This window comes from Grammomys surdaster, unplaced genomic scaffold, assembly GCF_004785775.1.
Source record: "Grammomys surdaster isolate TR1022 unplaced genomic scaffold, NIH_TR_1.0 66, whole genome shotgun sequence".
NCBI lineage: Eukaryota > Metazoa > Chordata > Mammalia > Rodentia > Muridae > Grammomys > Grammomys surdaster.
The window spans coordinates 13,379,434-13,398,740 of NW_021604568.1; the positions used below are offsets into that span (position 1 = coordinate 13,379,434).

The 19,307-nt window shown below is 36.6% G+C and overlaps 1 protein-coding gene across 3 annotated transcripts in view; it reads left to right on the forward strand.

Moving 5' to 3' along the window:
• Positions 1 to 19,307, forward strand: part of Shoc2 (SHOC2 leucine rich repeat scaffold protein) — a 78,335-nt gene that overhangs the window by 15,673 nt on the left and 43,355 nt on the right. The window lies entirely within an intron of this gene.

Consider the following 19,307-nt stretch of genomic DNA (forward strand, 5'->3'; position numbering starts at 1 on the left):
ATTCACATAGTAATAAGTTCCTTTTAAACATAGTGGCATATTAAACACTCAGCTTTTATAGTTTGAAGAAATATATTTGCATCTGAGAATTGTTATTTATATGACCTGTGAAATACAGAAATACACTTTTGTGCATGGTGGTCAGAAAAAACTACAAAGCAGCACTGTGTGCAACAGCAGATTCCTTAAGGTTTCTAAAGGTACTTAAGTAGTTTTTTTTTTTTTGACTCAACACATAGTTAATGCACAACATTCAAAGGAAGAAATGTAAAATCTTTCCTACTCAGAAATTTCTGCTTAGTTTTAGTTTCTTTTAAAGTCTAAATTAAAAAAAAATTTATGTATATGGGTGTTTTACCAGCATGTATGTTTGTGCACCATGTGTATGGTGGGTGCCCACAGAGACCTAAGGAGGGTATTAGATTCCCTGGACCTGAAGTTACAGATGCCTAAGGTTGCTGGGAATTGAGGCAGGTCTTTCAGAAGAGCAATAGGTACTTTAACACTGAGCTATCTCTTCAGCTCCCATTTTATTTACTCTGATAATTTCTCATGTGACTACAATGTGTTTAGACTCCTCCTCCTCCTCTACAAATCTTCCTGGACTCCCATGACATTTTCTCTTAATCATGTTTTGTTATTTCTCCTTTTTTCTCTTTTTTTGCAACTTACTGAATTTAGTTAGTGATGTCTAAATATGCAGGGCATAGGGCAGCATCCACTGGAGCATGGCTACTACTGTGGGCTGGCTATACTGCTAAGGAAGATTGACTGTCTGCCCCAGGAGTCATCAGCTGCCAATGCTATCTCCAGTAGATGAAGGGCTTCCTGAACATTTTTGCTGGTGCTGGACTATTGACTAGTTAAGTCTTGTGCAGGTCTTTTTCTAGCAACCACAAGCTACTGTGATTTCGTGAGTAAGACATCCTGTTAGGTCTTAGAAAACAGTTTTGTAGCAGTCTTCCCTACTCTGTGGCTCTTACAGTCTTTCACACCCTCTTCTGTGGGAGTGAGCCATGTTTGGGAGGAGGTGTAATTTAGGGCTGAGTACTCCACAGACACTTATTCTGTGCAGTTTGGCCAGTTGTGATTCTCTATATTAGCTACCATCTGCTGCATAAAAAGCTTCTCTGATGAAGGGTGAGAATTGCACTAGCTTGGATATAAGGATTTAAATGGCAGTTTAATACTAGGTCTCCTGGATAAAATAATAATAGTAGGGGTTATGGTCTCCCAAGCTGTGGATTCTTGATCAGGTTTATAGTTGCAGGGGTGAGTTCCCTCCAGTACAGTGGGACTTAAGCTTGATTAAAAGAAATCTCTTGGTTACCCCTGCAGCATTTATGCCACTATTGTATTCAGGAGCAGATCTTAGCAGGCTGGTCATTATTATAGCTTACAGGATGTTTTAGCAGGATGTGAGTTGGTGGCGTTTTTTTTTCCAGTAGCCGGCAAAGCATATTCTAGCACTGAGAAAGCTACCCAGCAGGGAGGAAGCTTTCAGATCAGTTTGATTTTTTTATATACTGTAATCAAAATCATATGATGTCTTACCATCAAGTGGGTGACCAAGAGCAGTGGCAGTAGCCTGTATTGTTTTGGGGGGGGAGTGTCTCTAGGACCCTCCCCCTGACTAACAAGCCCTGACACTAGGCTTTTGTTTAGTAACCTATAGCTTCTGTGCAGCAGCAATTAACCAGGGAAATATATATTTTTTGCTTGTAAAGTAGTTGGTTCCCTTACACATTTCCAATCATCCTTACTGTTATCTTCCCTTTCTTGCCCTTTCCCCATTGTATTTTTCTCTCTCTCCTTCCCCCTTCTCTCTCTCTGTGTGTATGTGTTTATGAGAGAGAAATGACATGTGTGATCTAGTTTGAGACTTTTAAAATGAGTGTATTAAACTTATCTATATTATGGCATTTTCTTTTATAATTGATAGAGATAAACTGTAACAAATATATTTAAAAGCGTAAAGCAGTTTATCATACATATGTGAGCATATATCAGTCCCTTATCCTACTTTTTGTTGATCATTTAACACTGACAGGTATTGTAGCATTTACATTGTATTTGGTAGTCACAATTTTTTAATAATCTTGAGACCAATGCTCACAACTTGTCTTTTTGCCTTGGGTTTTGCTTCAAAGTTAGCTCATAAGAACAGTTTGAGTTTTTACATATCTGTTAGTTTTTAACTGTTTTTGATCATGAACTATAGTTAGTCTGGATGTTAATTCTTGGGGCATACTTTTGTTCCTTGAAGTGTTTGTAGGTATTTCTCTACTGATTTTTATCACTAATTACTCTTTCCTTTCTGTGTTTATAAACTTTAGATGTGTATGAATTGTTCTTTGTCACTACACTCTTGACAATGTAGTAGGGATTTTCTCCAGTTTATTTTCTGAGTACCATGTCGGAATCTTACAGTTCATTTTTAAACACTACCTGGAGTTAGTGTCAGATCACATAGGTTAACAGGGCTCAGTGCCAAAATATTGCCTCCACTTTAAGCACCCAGACTTAATAGCCAACTAGCTGTAAACTTCATCTTTAAGTAAATGAATTGCTAGAAGGGTTCATAGAACTTGGGAAGTTCTATTTTTGATTACCGTTTAGCATAAAGGATGTACAGCCCAGAAAGAGTTAAATGGAAGAGGTGCGTTAGGCAGTATGAGGAGAACAGTATGAGTATTTTATTCCTTTATAGCACCTGGGTGGATTCGCCAAACTAGACATTCTGCAAGCCATGTAGTTTGGAGATTCTTAGGGAGGTGTCATTACAAAGGTGATGATTGAGGAAGCTGTTGGCCATTGGTTATTAAGCCAATTGGTTGCATCCTCGGAAGTGGCTAGGACTGTTTCAGTAGCCTTATCAGGTCATTGAAGGTGTTCTGTGATACTTCATCGAAACTTGACAGGCGTAATTCCTTGAAGTTTAATGTAGTGTTTGTAAGACTGTACCAGTGAACTACTTCCAGCTTCTTATTTAGAAAGAAGAACAGGCTCATGGGAAATTACAAAAAGAGTATATCACTTGACTTCTCACATAATTGTTGGCAGCCTACATAATTATAGTACAAGGTCAGTATCAGCCCAAAAAATTAACATTAGTAGCACTATTTATTAGATTATAAAACAACATATGTTCTTTCATGTATTCATTGGGTGTGTGTATAGTTTTACCTATTTTTATCTCATATACATTAATTTAGCTACTACCACAGTCAAGATACAGATTGGTTTTGACCAGAAACCAATTTTCTGTTTCCTGCCTTGTTCCTTCCCTAGGAACCACTACTCCACTCTCTCTGTCTGTAGTCTTATCATGCTAAGAATGTCCTGTAAGTGGAATTGTAAAATACGCCACCCTTTTTCTGAGATTGGTATTTTTATGAGGCATGATGCCCTTGAGATTCAAGTTGTTACATACATCAGTAGTTTGTTCCTTTTTATTGCTCTGTGGTGTTCCCTTGTATCACTCTATCGGGGTTTGTTTAACCGTTCATTAAAAGACATTTGGGTTATTCCCAGTTTTTGCCATCATAATTAAAATTCACAACAGCAGTGGTGGACAGATTTTTTGTGTCAGTGTGTTTTAATTTCATAGAAATAGTTGTCAAGAGCTGCAGTTATATGGTGTAAGATAATGTGGTGTGCATAGTATAGTATCTGGTGTGTTCTAGAGTGGCTGTACCTGCACTGGTTTACCTTCAGATCACAGCTAAAGGTAACATTTGGCTGTAATTCTGATTTTACTTCAGGTGTTCTACTAGATATGTAATGATGTGTCATTATGATTATTGTTTTTATAAACTGCTCTGTGTTAGTATTATGTTTATGATTGATACAAATGAGTTCCTTTCTCGGAAAGAACATCACATTTTTAATAAGGTGTATACCCAATTTCCAATGCTCTAATTTCTTTTCTCTTTCTTTTGCTGTCTTTTCAACTGTTGTTTTCTTCAGTCTAACCTATACAATATAGTTAATCCTTTATATATTTTTTCCATACTTGGCCTTCTAAATCCTCTCAACTTAATTAATTTAGGAATAAGGTATAGATTACCTAAGACAGTTCGGGAAAAATACCCAACTATAGTTTTAGAGGAGATTGTTATTACAGGTTGTTACCTGAATTTCTCAGCTGCTAAATTTATTTGCCTTTTTTCATGTCTTTATGTGTTTCTTTTTCTTTTCTTCAAAAGCTCTCATCTTGCTGTCAACAAATACATTTGCTTCTGCCCTTCCACTGTGTGTAATTGGAGATAACGGCATCTCAACTGCTTTCTGTTGGTTGCTCTTATCTCCAAATGAATATGCTTTCTCTGAGTCCATTCTAATCTACTTGAAAAGAAAAAGAATCATCTTTTTTCTCTAAGGCTAAGTTTTATGCTAGTACTCTTTTCACTACTCCTTGCAAGCTACAAGTAGCTGAACTGACTGCTTTAAGGATTACTATTACTATTGTGTGCACATGATGTGTAGTAGAGGATAGAAGCTCGTGTACCATGGTGCATGTGCAGAGGTCAGAAAACAACTCTGGTAGGCTCTTTGCCTTAATGTGCTGTGGTGATCGGCTCAGAGTGCCAGGCTTGTGTGGTAATGCCTTTGCTCGCCTGCTCCTGTCCTGCTTCTTTGCCGGTATATTTACTCAGTTCATGTGTGTTTCTTTATGAGCTTTCTTCATCTATCCATCCCAAGATGTTTACCTTCTCCACAAGTACCAGTATTTTAGTTTATACTCTATGTATATACTTTTAAAAATTATTTGTAGCAGCTTCATACATGTGTGTAACAAACTGTGGTCACACTTACACTTCTGTTAACACACTGTGGTCACACTTACACTCCTGTTAACACACTGTGGTCACACTTACACTCCTGTTCTATTATCCCGTAGCAAGCACCATTAACTCTTCTCTTCCCACTACTGAGACCCCATCCTACTTTCTTTTTTTTTTTTAAGATTTATTTATTTATTTTATTATTTATTATATATGAATAGACTGTAGCTGTCTTCAGACATACCGGAAGAGGGCATCAGATCCCATTACAGATGGTTGTGAGCCACCATGTGGTTGCTGGGATTTGAACTCAGGACCTCTGGAAGTACAGTCAGTGCTCTTAATCACTGAGCCATCTCTCCAGCCCTCCCATCCTACTTTCATTTTTCTTAATTAAATTATTTTTGAGAAATTCCTTCGTGACTACTGAATTTATATCATTTCCACCTCTCTTCCCTACTCCAGTTCCTCTGACATGTCAAAGCTCGGTATAGCTGGTCAGTAGTAGATCTAGTTTTAGCTTTCTGACAACTATTTCTATGAAATTAAAACACACTGACACAAAAAATCTGTCCACCACTGCTGTTGTGAATTTTAATTATGATGGCAAAAACTGGGAATAACCCAAATGTCTTTTAATGAACGGTTAAACAAACCCCGATAGAGTGATACAAGGGAACACCACAGAGCAATAAAAAGGAACAAACTACTGATGTATGTAACAACTTGAATCTCAAGGGCATCATGCCTCATAAAAATACCAATCTCAGAAAAAGGGTGGCGTACTTTACAATTCCACTTACAGGACATTCTTAGCATGATAAGACTACAGACAGAGAGAGTGGAGTAGTGGTTCCTAGGGAAGGAACAAGGCAGGAAACAGAAAATTGGTTTCTGGTCAAAACCAATCTGTATCTTGATTGTGGTAGTAGCTAAATTAATGTATATGAGATAAAAATAGGACACTCTTAGGAGTGTTTCCTCCCAGCTTGCCTTTGGTTCTGGTGTTTTATCATAGCAATAGCAATGCTGTCTACGGCAATACTGTATCCTGCCACTTTACTGAAAGTATTGATCTCCTTTGTGTTTGTTTTGAGTCTCTATATAGCCCTGACTCTTCTAGAACTTATGTTGGACAGGCTGGCCTAGAACTCACAGAGATTCTCCTGGCTATGCATCCTGAGTGCTGGGATTAAAGGTGTATAGCACCATGCCAGTGAGAGTTGATTATTTATAGACATTTTCTGGTACAAATTTTGGGCTATTTTATGTATTATCATCTGCAAATAGGAATTATTTGACTTCTTTTCCTATTTGTATCCTTTTGATTTTCTTCTGTAATACCAGGTGGCACTATATACTAAAAGGCAAGGGAAGAGCAGCCAACTGTTCCTGCTTTTCATGGGATTTCTTTGGCCTTTTCTTTGTTTAAGATAGCGATGGCTTGAATCTGTCCCTTGGAGTCTTTAATGTGCTGAGGTGTGTTCCCCCTAGTTTTACTTTTTACTGTTTTTGTCATGATAATGTTTATTTCCCACCATGATTGATCAGGCTTGATTGATCAGGCAGCCTGTGAGCATGGGTGTGGAAGGAGCGTGAGTGTTTGACCAGTGGTTTTCCTCTGAAGGCAGTGGCTTCCTTTCTGCCAGCAGCGGTCTACTGCTATTAACCTGTGAGCTCCGACATAACTTGGGGTCTGTAGCCTACTTCTCTTCAGGTTCCTTTCTTTGATTTTTGTTTTTAAAACATCTCATGAAATATTCCCATTTTCTGTTATTTTTATTTGTTTATTTTAAGCCAGTGGTTTTGAACTATATCAAACCTAATATCCCATGTATATAGTAAACTTTTATAATGTAACTCTCACAATTTAAAAAAATCAATATAATCCAATTAATTGACAAGTAAAATATAAGAAAATTTGTCAGCATGTGGATGTTTTCACACAATAACAAGAAACAATGAAACATCTGGTATATATTCTCATGTTAATATGAGAGTGCTCAAGCACAATACTGGAAAATAATGAAGGACACAACAATGTACATATATAACCACCAGTAGCTGTAAGTATAAACTGGAATAGAAGTAGTTTATTTGTGACTTAAACTCTAGTGTTAAAATGATTGTCAGTCACACTGACAGGTAGTGAATAAACCTTAAGTTTCAAATTAAAGTTGTTTCTCTCTGGATGAGCACGTTACTTTTTACAGTTTAAGAAGTTCAAGAATAGTTGAAGCTTATAGGTAAAGTGGAGTTAGGTTCTAGGTGATAATTATGACGTTTTTCATCTAGCTGGCACCTGAAGATTATATAGTATGCAAAGATAGTCTTCGTATGCTTAGCCTGTCCATTAAATCCAATTCCTACATATTTCAATGAAAAATCATTGGATTATATACTCTTATTATATTTGGCATGGTCTATTGAGGTGATTTCCAGATTACTGCTTCCCACAGGTACTCATTTGGGTAACATTCTTGGGTTAGTCCCTAGGATCGCTGAGATCCTCAAATGGGTATCACTGATTGGCATTGAGGGGACATTTGTGAATTTATGCTGTGAAAATCATAGTGTCTGCAAAAGAAAGTCCAAATTATGAAACTTGTATAACAAGCTTTCCAAGATGTGACAACCTATATTTCCTGTCATATTGTAGGCCCTGAGCTCCAGTTGTGTGTGGAAAAGTTACCAATGATTCCACAGTGCTTTCCTGGGTCCTCTCTTGCCCAGGAAGCTGATGCCTGCATAGGGTGAGCCCTGTGAGTCGGGGGAACTCCACCTCATTATGCTCTTCACGCTTGCCAGTTTTTCTGTTCTCATAGTTTTGTAACTTGTCGTTTTCTTTTCCTTATTTAAAATCATTGAAAGTAAGAATTTTATCTTTTCCAGTAAGCCCCAGATATATTTTCTCATAGGTACCTGGTAAACATTTCATGTGTGAATTGATGGTTGGAAGGATGATAGGTTTGTACCTTTTTTTTCCTTCCTGGCATTAGCTTGATACATGGTTGCTGATTTTTTTTTTTTAACCAAGAGAAATTATATGGATTGATTATTCTTTTTAAATTTTTAGTGTACAAAAATGGATTTGACTGACATTTTCATGCAAAATATCATTGCGGTTTGTTCATATATTTCTTTCTGCTACTCTTTCTTCTTTCTTGATCAATTACTTTGCTTTTTTGGGGTGGGGGGGTGTCAAGACAAGGTCTTACTATGTAGTTTTGGCTGTCCTAGAACTCACTGACATCTACCTGCCTCTGCCTCCCTTGGGATTAAAGGCATGTGTCACTATGCTTGGTTTGATCAATTACTTTAAGATTTAGACTTATATAATATAGCTTTTAATACAAAGCAAAGTACCATATATGTGTGTGTGTGTATATATATATATATATATGCATGCCCATATGTATGTGTGTGTGTGTATATATATATATATATATGCATGCCCATATATATATATGCATTTCCATATATATGTATATACGCATGCCCATATATATATATGCATGCTCATATATATGTATGTATGTGTATATATGCACATATATATGCATGCCCATATATATGTATGTGTATATATATGCATACATATGCATGCCCATATATATATGGCATATGGTCTGAACTTTTATATAAATTATGCTCACTATAATGAGCCATTTCATTGAAGTTCAGTTAATACAGAATATATGAGAAAATCTAGAAGAAAGTTCAGGTCTACTTGATGAGTGTTTAGAGTAACAGTTTTCCCTCTACTTTATGTTAGAGGAGGTTGCTTTAAATAGCAGATTATTTGAGGGTCTTGCCATTGTAACTTAGAAGGATTCTGTCTCACCTTTTGCTTTGGTCTGCAAGTGTTTCTAGTTATGGCTAGTGGGAAGAGGGTGTGTTCCCATTTTCAACTTTGTTTCTTTTTCCCTCCTCACTAATCTTTCAGTTTGTGAGCAGAAGAACCCAGAAGTTTCTCAAGTTTCCGTTAGTCACAGCAAGGAAGTTTTTGCTAGTGACTTTCAGCTAAAAATTTAAGATTATTATTATTTTTAACCTGGATCAGCTGTTCCATTTTCTTCTTTTCTGATGTAGAAGTTGACTCTGTAGACTGTCATCACTCTATGATTTTAGATCTTTTGATTAGGGATGCTCAAATGGCAAAGTGTATGTAGATTTTCCAAAATTTAGAAAATTTGTTAGTCTAAACTACTACTGGTTCCAAGCATTTTCAGTAAGGTCTACTATACTAAACCTGTATGATATATTTGTCAGCCAGTTACAAAACTAAGTCTAATGTTGGTATAAGCAACAAAGAGAAATTATTTTGAATAAAAACTGAAAATTGAGATATGGATATCAGCACTTTAAGCAAGTGGAACCGAGTTTGAAGAGGGAGTGTATCAGGAGTGAAATGAATATGTATATCTTTATAATATTTGGAAGAAAAGTGGTTTGAGGTAAAGGAAAAGAAGGATGCCTTGGTATAATATTATAATTTCATATTTGATTTATGTTTTAATAGATGCTTATAACAACTTTGGGGGCTTGGAATGTAGGTAGTTCAGTGGTAGAGTGTCTGGTATGTGGGAAACCTAGGTTTGATATCTAGCATCACAAAAATATAACCCCCAAAATGTACCCATTGTTTTTTAAAAGAAAGTTGAAAGTTGAAACAGTGGCCTTTATAAGTTGAGGGGTAGGATAAAAGGTAAAGTAACCATGAGAATCAAAGTTATATCAGAGTAAATGTGACAAGATTTTAACTTTTTTTTTTTTTTTAAAGAATAGGCGCTTCCCAAAATGGGGCTAGGAATTCACATTTAATGTCTGGTTTAAAATACAGACTTCTTTTATGTTGATGGATTTCAAAGATGATACAGCTTACTCATTTGTACAGTCTAGTTTAGTGGATGGCGTGCAGTTCTCTTTACATTGTTTGTAGATGATACAGCTTACTCATTTGCACAGTCTAGTTTAGTGGATGGCGTGCAGTTCTCTTTACGTTGTTTGTAGATGGCACAGCTTACTCATTTGCACAGTCTAGTTTAGTGGATGGCGTGCAGTTCTCTTTACGTTGCTTGTCACGTTTATTTGTTCAGTAGGTTAACCACAGTTTCTGAAACTTGCCACTGTCAAAGTTGTAGGTTATAATTGTAGGTTGTAACAGCTCCAAAAAGTTCTTTTAAGATGTAAAAGAACTTAATTCCAGTATGTGACATCAGTGTATGATTTAGGAATTGAAAAAATCTTTGCTGGGGCTCAGGAGGAGAAAGAGAAAGAAGCAAAATCAGTGGAGCACGGAAATTGAGGGAAATGATTTTGTAGCATACCATAATAAACCCGTGGGACTTGCAACCTAATGTAAGAGCCCGTAACTGTGGCAGCATTCCCTTTCTCCTTCAGCCACAAGTGTCTATCTCACTTAGCTCTTCCGTCTCACTCTTCCTGTGATTTTCTGCCCTTGCATGGTTTCTTATTATGGAAAGTTTTATGAATTTTTCTCCACTACATGAATATAGGCACCTTGAAGGTAGGAAACAAGACTGTGTATTAGTCAGCACTTCAGTAATGCTTCACACACGGAGGGAGCTTGTTCCATGATGCTCTGCTAGCGCATTCTTCCCCTGGGAGTTCACTTTTCACTGGCATCTCTTAACTGCCTAACCCCGTCTCTTTTAAGTATTTTTTCCTAAGTTTTCTTCTGAAAGTTTTATAACTATTTTTTTAAGTATTTTTTCCTAAGTTTTCTTCTGAAAGTTTTATAACTATTTTTTACATTTAGGTCTTTGATTCATTTTGAGTTAATTTTTGTGTAAAATATGTGATTTAAGACAAGGGTTTTTAAAAATATCTATTTTATTTTCTGTAGTACTAAAATTGAACCCGGGGGAATCCCCTACCTCATTCTTTTACATTTTTAATTAGAAACTGCTAGATTGATTGTAGTTGACTAGTTCAGTAGTTTTGCTTGTTAGCTCTGTACACTAAAAGAAGGAAATGAGGCTAAAAAATGTTTCTAGACAAAGAAGTTTGTAGATGAAGAAAAAGATGCTGAATTTACTGAGTTTAGTTGGTCTTCTTGCCTTTCATTTTCTGTTACGTAGGTAATGGCTGTGTCCCTGAACGCCATCGCCAACACATGCACATGTTCACACACCCATCCTTGCTCCACCATGCTGTGGAGGCCACAGGTCAGCCTCCGTCGGGTCAGTCCTCACCTTCCACTGTGTTTGAGACGGCTGGTTCTTTACTGCTATGCTGGCCGGGATTGTGTGCTTTTAAGAAGAAAGTTCTGTGTGCATGTAGTAAATTTTTTAACAAGTATTTTATTTTCAGAGCTATTGCAAGTGAAATTATCTTTGAAATTTTGGTATAAATATTTTGTTTCTAGTTTATTGAAATATGGTTTCTGTTAGCCTGGGGTTTAGGGCCTGAGATGGACTCAGTAGTTTAAAGAAGGTTTTGAAGAGATTTCCTATAGTGTCCTAGACAGTATATCTGCAAAGGAAAGTATGTTTGCTTGGCATGTGGGATCCTGCTCCTCCTCCTCCTTCCTCCCTCCTTTCTTTTGCCAAGCTAGGACTTTCACAGATGTGTAGAAGTATGGTAAGAGGTGAATCAGTTGTCAAGCATGTTCTTAAAGATTTTTATTGCTGTTCATTAAGGTTGTTGGCCTGCATAGCTCCCTGTGTGTGTGTGTGTGCCTTAAACTCATTTGTCTACTTTAAATATAGGGTAATATGTTCTCAAAGTGATTATTTCTTAAAGGAGACTATATAGAATTGATACTCTTTTGTATTTTAATTTTTTATTCGGATATCATGAGTTGGAACCATCACCTTAGGACGTGCTCCTGAGTTGGTAATATTATTTATGTTTCTCACAATTCATTGGCACATGTTGATAGTTTTTCCTCTTTTGGAAAGTTTTAAACTGCTTTCAATTTCCTTTTAATTTAGAATTTTTCAGATATAATTAGTCTTGAGTCTTTGTTTATATAGCATGTGATTTCAAAGTGTTTAGCCCATTTTTTCTGTTGTGGAACATAGTTACAGAGTTGTCTTCAGTGTTCCGTTGTCCCTTTAATGTGGGATCTTGAGTGATATCCCCCATGCGCCTGTATTTACTCTTTGTCAGAGTTAATAGATGTTTATCAGTTTTGTGAATTTTTAAAAAATTGAGTTTCTGCTTTTTTAGTTTTGAGTCATAAGTGTCTTCTTGCATATTTTATTCTACTTTCTTTGGATTTCTTTTACTTTTTCCTAGCATCTGGGTGTGGGAATTTAAATTACTGGGATTATATAGTCTCATATCATACAGGTGTGAATATTTCCCTCTAATCCTATAGATTTTGATATATTTCACCTTTATTCTGCTCAGTAATCCTATTTGACCCATAGATTATTTAGCAGTGTATTTATTTTCTTGTGTTTGGAGAATTTTTTTTTTTTTTTATCTTTCTGCTACTGCTTTTAAGCTTATTTCTTATGGTCAGGGAACATAGATTGTATGATTTCAATTCTTTAACATTTAAAGTTTCTTAATGTTTTAGGATAAAGTTATTTTGATATATATTGTATGAGCCCTTGAAATAAATGTGTATTTTCTAATCACCTAGTTCCAGTTAGTTTTTTTAAAAATAGCTATTGTGTAGTTGAAGTGGTTGAAATTCCCCTATATGTTTTGTGCATGTGTGTGTGTGTGTGTGTGTGTGTGTGTGTGTGTGTATCTGTATGTGGTGGAGGCCAGTGGTCAGTATCAGATACCTTACCCAGTTGTTCTCCACATTAAATTTTGAGTCAAGGACTCGGGCTGGATCTGGATCCTTTTAGCCAGACTAGGATCTATCTTATCCGAGACAGCACCTGCATCACAGAGTGGATGCTGCCATTCCCAGCTTTTATGTGAGTGTTGTAGATCAGAATTCTAATTCTACTGCTTGGGCAGCAGATACCTTACCAACCAAGCCAGCTCAGGTCTTTCTTTTATCATAAATAATGTATTTTAAAGCTATATGATTTTGAGAATATGCATTTAGTAATTTTCTTAGAGAACTGACTTTTCATATCAACTCTCTTTTTGTTCCTAATAATGCTACTTTGATACTATTTTTTGTATTCTAGGTTTCCTTTGATGAATATTTCCATGCTGTCTTTTCCCATCTTTTTTTAAAAACAATCTATTTTAATTTATTCTTTGAGAATTTCATACATGTATCCCTTCCCCATTCCAATTCTTCCCAGCACCCGTCCCATTTTTCCTTGTCAACTTTTGTCTTTTTTTTGTGTTTGTTTTTTACTCACAGTCCAATTAGTACAGCTTATTTGTCCTTGGGTGCATTGGCATCCTCTAGAGCATGGGGAGCTTACCAGGAACCATAGCTGTGACAAAAACGGATTTTACTGCCAATAGTTTCTCAGCTAGGGATGGTGATTCATGAGCCCTTGCCCCTTCGTAGTGGCTTGATTGTATGCTGATTTTGTTCAGGCAACCATAGCCACTGTGACTTTATGGACAGTGGCTCTGTCAGGCCCAGAAAATGCTGTTTCATGTCTTCTAACCACTAGCTCTTAAAATTTGGGGGCCTCTCATTTTTAATCTTCTCTGACTCTTGCAAGGACATAGAGGAGATGATGTAGCTGTCTCATTTAGAGGCGGGTACACTCCTGGCGTTTGTTCTGTGCATAGTGAGTTAGTTGTGACTCTATACTAACCAGCATCTACTGCCAAAAGACGTTTGGTCAGGGTTGAGAGCTACACTAACCTTTGGGTATGATAAAAAGCATATTTCACAGGCAGTGTGCTCCTGTGTTCATTTAGGAAGCTAATAGTAGATTCTCTTCTGTGACCTGTTCAGTCACAGATTCCTGGCCCAGTTTGTAGTACCAAGTGTGACGTTAGTCCTCTGTAGTGGGCCGTAAATCTAATTTATAGTTGCTCTGTATGGCTGTATTGACTTTTTATAGATTACTTATGGTACTTTAAAATCATCCTGTCTTTTTAATTGTATATTGCTATGTTGGAACCCCTTAGATTTAATGTTGTTGTGCTTGGATTTAAATGTGCTGGCTTTGTAGTCTCTTATTTCATTTTTCATATTCTCTGCTGCTTTATGGGTTACCAGAACATTGTCTTAAGCATTTCATTTTATGTGTATTCATTTTATATTGTCTTTATATTGTCACTACCTCCTCATAATTTATGGCTTACAGTATCTTAAAATTTAATTATTCTTACTTGTGTTAGAATTTTAGAGTGTATTTAACATAGGCTAAGTCTTTTTCTTTTCACTTTATGATACTGTCATCTTGACTATTACTGTCCATGAATTAACTTCCATCCTTTTCAACAGTCAAATATAATTTATAGAACTGAAGAAGAGAAATGTTGCAACTTTATATTTTATTCATTGATTTTTTTCATTTCTTTTTTACATTTATTTTTTAATTGAAAAATAGATTCTTTCATACAATACATCTCAGCAAGTTTCCTCTCCTTCCACTCCTACCATGCCTACCCCCTGCCTCCTCCCCCTCATCAAGTTCTCTTCTCCATATCTAGTCCTCCTTCATTTCCTCCTTAGAAAAGAACAGGCCTCTAAGAGAGAACAGCCACAATGACAAAACGAGATACAATAAGACAAGGCAAAGCCCTTACATGGAAGATGGACAGGGAACCCAATAAGAGGAAAAGAGTCCCAAGATCAGATCAAAGAACCTCTCACTGTAAGGAGTCCTACAAAAACACCAAGCTAACAGTCATAATGCAGAGGACTTGGTGCAGACCCATGTTAGCCCTGCTTAGTTGATTCAGTGGGCCATGTTTTCCTGGTGTCTTCAATCCCCTCTGACTATTACAATCTTTCCTCTGCCTCTTCTTCAGGGTTCCTTGAGCTCCAAGGGGAGGAACCTAAGGGAGACCTCCAATTTAAACTTTATTTGCATAATATATGGTTGTGGGTCTCTGCACCCACTCTCATCTTCTGCCAGAGAATTTAACAGATTTGCAGATTTACAGTCTGCAGTCCAATTACCACAACAATGGGTAGCTGTGTTGCTCAGGCCTGGCAGCTAGGTGTTTCAGCAGGTCTTCTGTATAAGGTGGAATCCTGAAGAAGAAGGTTCCAACAGATGTGCTGGCAAGTTGAAGAAGGATGCAGGGAGTTATTTCAGTTTTCTTATATTGCTTGAGATTTGCTTTGTGCCTGAGTATGTGATCAATTTTGAAGAAAGTTCATGAAGTACTGGGAATAATTTATATTCTTGTTTATATGTATATATCTCGTTTGTATTCTGTTTGGGTAGAATGTTCTGAAAATATTTGTTAGGTTCTTTTGGTTCTTCAGTTAGCTCTAGCATTTCTCTTTAATTTTTTATGAGTGATTTGTCCATTGGTGAGAATGGTATATTGAAGTCTCCCAGTATTAGTGTGTGAAGGTTAATATGTGATTTAAGCTGTAGTAGTATTTCTTTTACAAAGTGGGTGCCCTTGTTTTGAGGGTATAGATGTTAAGAATTGAAATGTTATCTTGTTGAGTTTTTCCTTTAAGTATATAATGTCCATCTTCATCTCTTTCAGTTAATTTTGGTTTGAAGTCAGTTTTGTTAGATATTAAAATGGCTACATTAGCTTGCTTCTTAGATCCACTTGCTCTGAATATCTTTTTTCAAGTCTTTACCCTGAGGTGATGTTTATCCTTGATGCTGAGATGTGTTTCTTGCATTCAGCAGGATGGATCCTGTTTTCATATCTTCTGTTGATCTGTATTATTTTTGTTGGGGAATTGAGATCATTGATACAGAGAGATATCAACACTCAATGATTGTTAATTCCTCTTCTGTTGTTGTTTGTGTGTGTGTGTGTGTGTGTGTGTGCGCGCGCGCGCACGCACGCACGCACGCATGTACGCATGTACGCATGTACGCATGCATGCATGCATGCATGGACACAACTGAGCTTTCCTTCTTTTGGTTTTGCTGCTGTAAGGTTATTTCCTGTGCTTTTTATGAGGTGTAGTTAACATCCTTGCTTTAGTTTTTTTTTCTAGTACTTTGTGTAGGGCTGGATTTGTAGGTAGATATTTTTAAAATTTGATTTTATCATGAAATAACTCATTTCTCCATCTGTGGTAATTGAGCGTTTTGCTGGGTATAACAATCTGGGTTGGCATCTGTGATCTCTTAGAGTCTGTAGCACATCTGTCCAAACCTTTTTGGCTTTTAGAGTCTCCATTGAGAATTCAGTTGTAATTTTAAAAGGTCTGCCTTTATATGTTATTTGATCTCTTCCTCTCACAGCTTTTAATCTTTCTTTGTTCCATATGTTTAGTGTTTTTATTAGTATATGGTGGGCAGACTTTCTTTTCTGGTCCAATCTATTTGGTGTTTTGTATGTTTGCCTTCTGAACCTTTATAGGTATATACTTTATTAATGTTAGGAAACTTTTCTTTTATGACTGTTGAAAATATTTTCTAGGCTTTTGAGCTGAGTTGTTTCTTCCTCTATTCTTATTATACTTAGGATTGGTCTTTTCATAGTGTCCCTGATTTCCTGGGTATTTTGTGTCAGGAATTCTTTCAATATAACATTTTCTTTGACCTATGTATTCACTTCTTTTATAGTTATCTTCAATGCCTGAGATTCTTTTTTGCATCTCTTGTATTCTTGTTTTGCTTTTGTAGCTCCTGTTTGAATTGCTAAATTTTTCATTCCAGAATTCCATCTGTTTTCTTTATTGCTTCTATTTTCAGTTTTAGATCATTAACAGTTTGTTTCCTTCAACTCCCCACCCCCAGCTTTCTTTAATGAATTTATTCATTTCCTCCAATTGTTTGCATTTTCCTGGATTTCTTTAAGGGATTTATTCATTTCCTCTTTAAGGATCTCTATCATCTTCATATAGTTGGTTTTAAGGTTTTTTTCTTATGCTTCAGCTATGTTGGAATATTCAGGATCTGCTGTGGTAGGATAGCTGGGCTCTAGTGGAGACATATTGCCCTGGCTGTTATTGTGTTCTTATGCTGGTATTTAGACATCTGGGTTTGGAGTGATTATAGGTCTAGGAGGTGCTGATTTCTGGGTTTGTCTTTGTTGGTTGGTTGTTTAGTTCCTTGGTTTCTGTTTGCTCTCTGGATTTTCAGAGTGTGTGTTGGCTGTGTGTTGCCTGTTTTATTGACCTGTTTAGCTGATATATTCAAGGGGGAATGTGTGCTAGTGTTAGAGGCTGGGGAAAGAAGAGGTCCCAGGAGATGGTCATTGTAGTGTTAGGGGCACCCCTGAGGATTGGATCTGGGACAACAGAGCAAGTGGAGAAAGTCACCAGGCAGCCTAACTGGTTATCTGGAAGGCATAGTCTGTGATTGAACAGGGGCTGCCAGCCCGCCTTGGGGACCAGGGCACAGCAATGAGATGGGAGGGGAGGCCAGAGCAGGGGTGTTCTGTGGGATCCACATAGATGTGGACTGGGGAGTGCAGGGCAGGTGGGTCAGGAGGCTGCAGCTGGTTTTCTGTTGCACTACTAGGAGCAACCCTTAGAATTTGGTGTAGGAGAACAGAGTGGAGAAGGTCTGTGGGTAGCCTACTTGTTGGTTTCTTTTATTTCTTACAATGTAAGTTGTAGTCTGTAATTCTCTTCATTTTGCTTCGTCTGAATGATTCTTCATTTTATTTACATTTCCAGAGACTGTGTCTTTTGAGTAAGTAATCCTGGGTTTTAGGTCTTTTAATACTTGAAAAAAATTTCCACTTCTTTTTGGCCAGTATGATTTCTGTTGAAAAGTTTACTTCTGCTCAAGTCATTGTTAGAGTGTAAGTTTGCACTGGCCAAGAAATTCGATTTTCATGTTCATACATAGATTTCTTTGAGTTTCCTTGGTTTGGAGAGAGTTTGCTCCATATTTTCTCTCAACAATCAGCTATAATCTTTTCACGTATGTTTTAGCCCCCATTCTTTTTCCCTGCCTTGGGTCTTGTTTTCATATACTGCTTGAGCATCTGTTACGTGTTGAGTTTTACAGAGGAGAAGGGGAGGGGGAATGGGAAAGGATTGTGGGAGGGGTGATTGGGAGGGAGGTAGTGAGCAGGATGAATGTAAAGTGAACAGGTTAAAAAAATTTAAAAAAATGTTGAGTTTTAGAAATCTTTGTTGAGATTTCATTGAGCTTTCTGTAATTTCTGTTCTTATGTTGACCAGTATGGTAAATTTTATAGCTTTTATTTATTATGATTTTTAATTGTAAATTTTTCAGATTATTTCTTTATATTTTTTGTTCTGAGATATTTAGTATGTTTGATTTCAAGAGCATTTATTTGTTATAGCATTTTTGTTTTATTTTAACTGAAGTATTTTATTCTTATCAAATTATTCAACAGGATCTTTTGAGATCTGCTGGTTATCCTTTCTCTTTAGAATCAGTATTTTCTTAGTTCTTGGTATGAGAAATTTTAGATTGTGTCTTGAACATTTTGAGAAACTAATTTTTATATAAATCTTCAGTTTTCTTAGAGAATCAACCTGTTTGGTTCAAAACAAATGTCCTTACCCCTTTGCAGCCATTGGCTCACTTAGTTTTCTGGGTACTGTTGGTACTCTACTCTGCCTGCTGGATGCCATCCTGAGACTAATGCCAGGTAACACTTAAGTTCTCTGAGCACATGTTTGGATTTTGTTTTTATGCATGAATTACTAGGAATTATGTCTGGGAGTACCAAACATATTGACAGAATCTTTCTGTAGTCTATTCTTCTGCTGAATGTTCTCTGTTACTGGGAAAGGGTGATATATGGTATTTTAAGCAGTAGTACCAAAGATTAAAGTAATAAGATATTCTTTATTATTAACTAATAAAGAATTAGTCACAAAATATGAATTATTTTAAACTATAAAATATTTGACGTGAATGATTCATTCATAGAGTTTGCCTGTCTTTTCTGTCTTTGTGAATTCTTTTTGCCTGTCATCTCATCAGTAAACTGTACATGTGTGCATGCATGCACATGCATGCGTGGCAGAGGTTGGCTGACTAACAATGCCTAGAGGTCACTTTCCTAGTACTGGGATTACAGTGTGCACCATCATGCCTCTTTTCACATAGTTGCTGACGATTGAATTCTGTGTATATGATTGTGACAAGCACTTATCAACTGAGCTATCTCCCCAGGCTCCTTTGTACCTAAATGAATCTTGTGCCATAGTTGTTTGTTTCTAGTTCTTAAAATATAAATATCTCAGAGATTACTTTTTGTAACTGTTTTTCAGAGGTAGTTCTTATATCTACGTGCATCAGAATCAACTACTATGTTTATTATAACTCTCTTGAACTATGCCTTTTCCCCTTACAAATCTCACTTTATTCACATTGTACTTGTTCTTCCTGCTCCTTACTCAGTGTCAGCTTTGAGATCTTTCTTGTTACCTAAAGCCATTTGGTTAGTCACATAGGTAAAGCAGATTCTGTGTGTTTGTTAAGTCTAGCCTATGGATATGCACTACTTAATTTATGTGTATGGAAGTGGGCATCT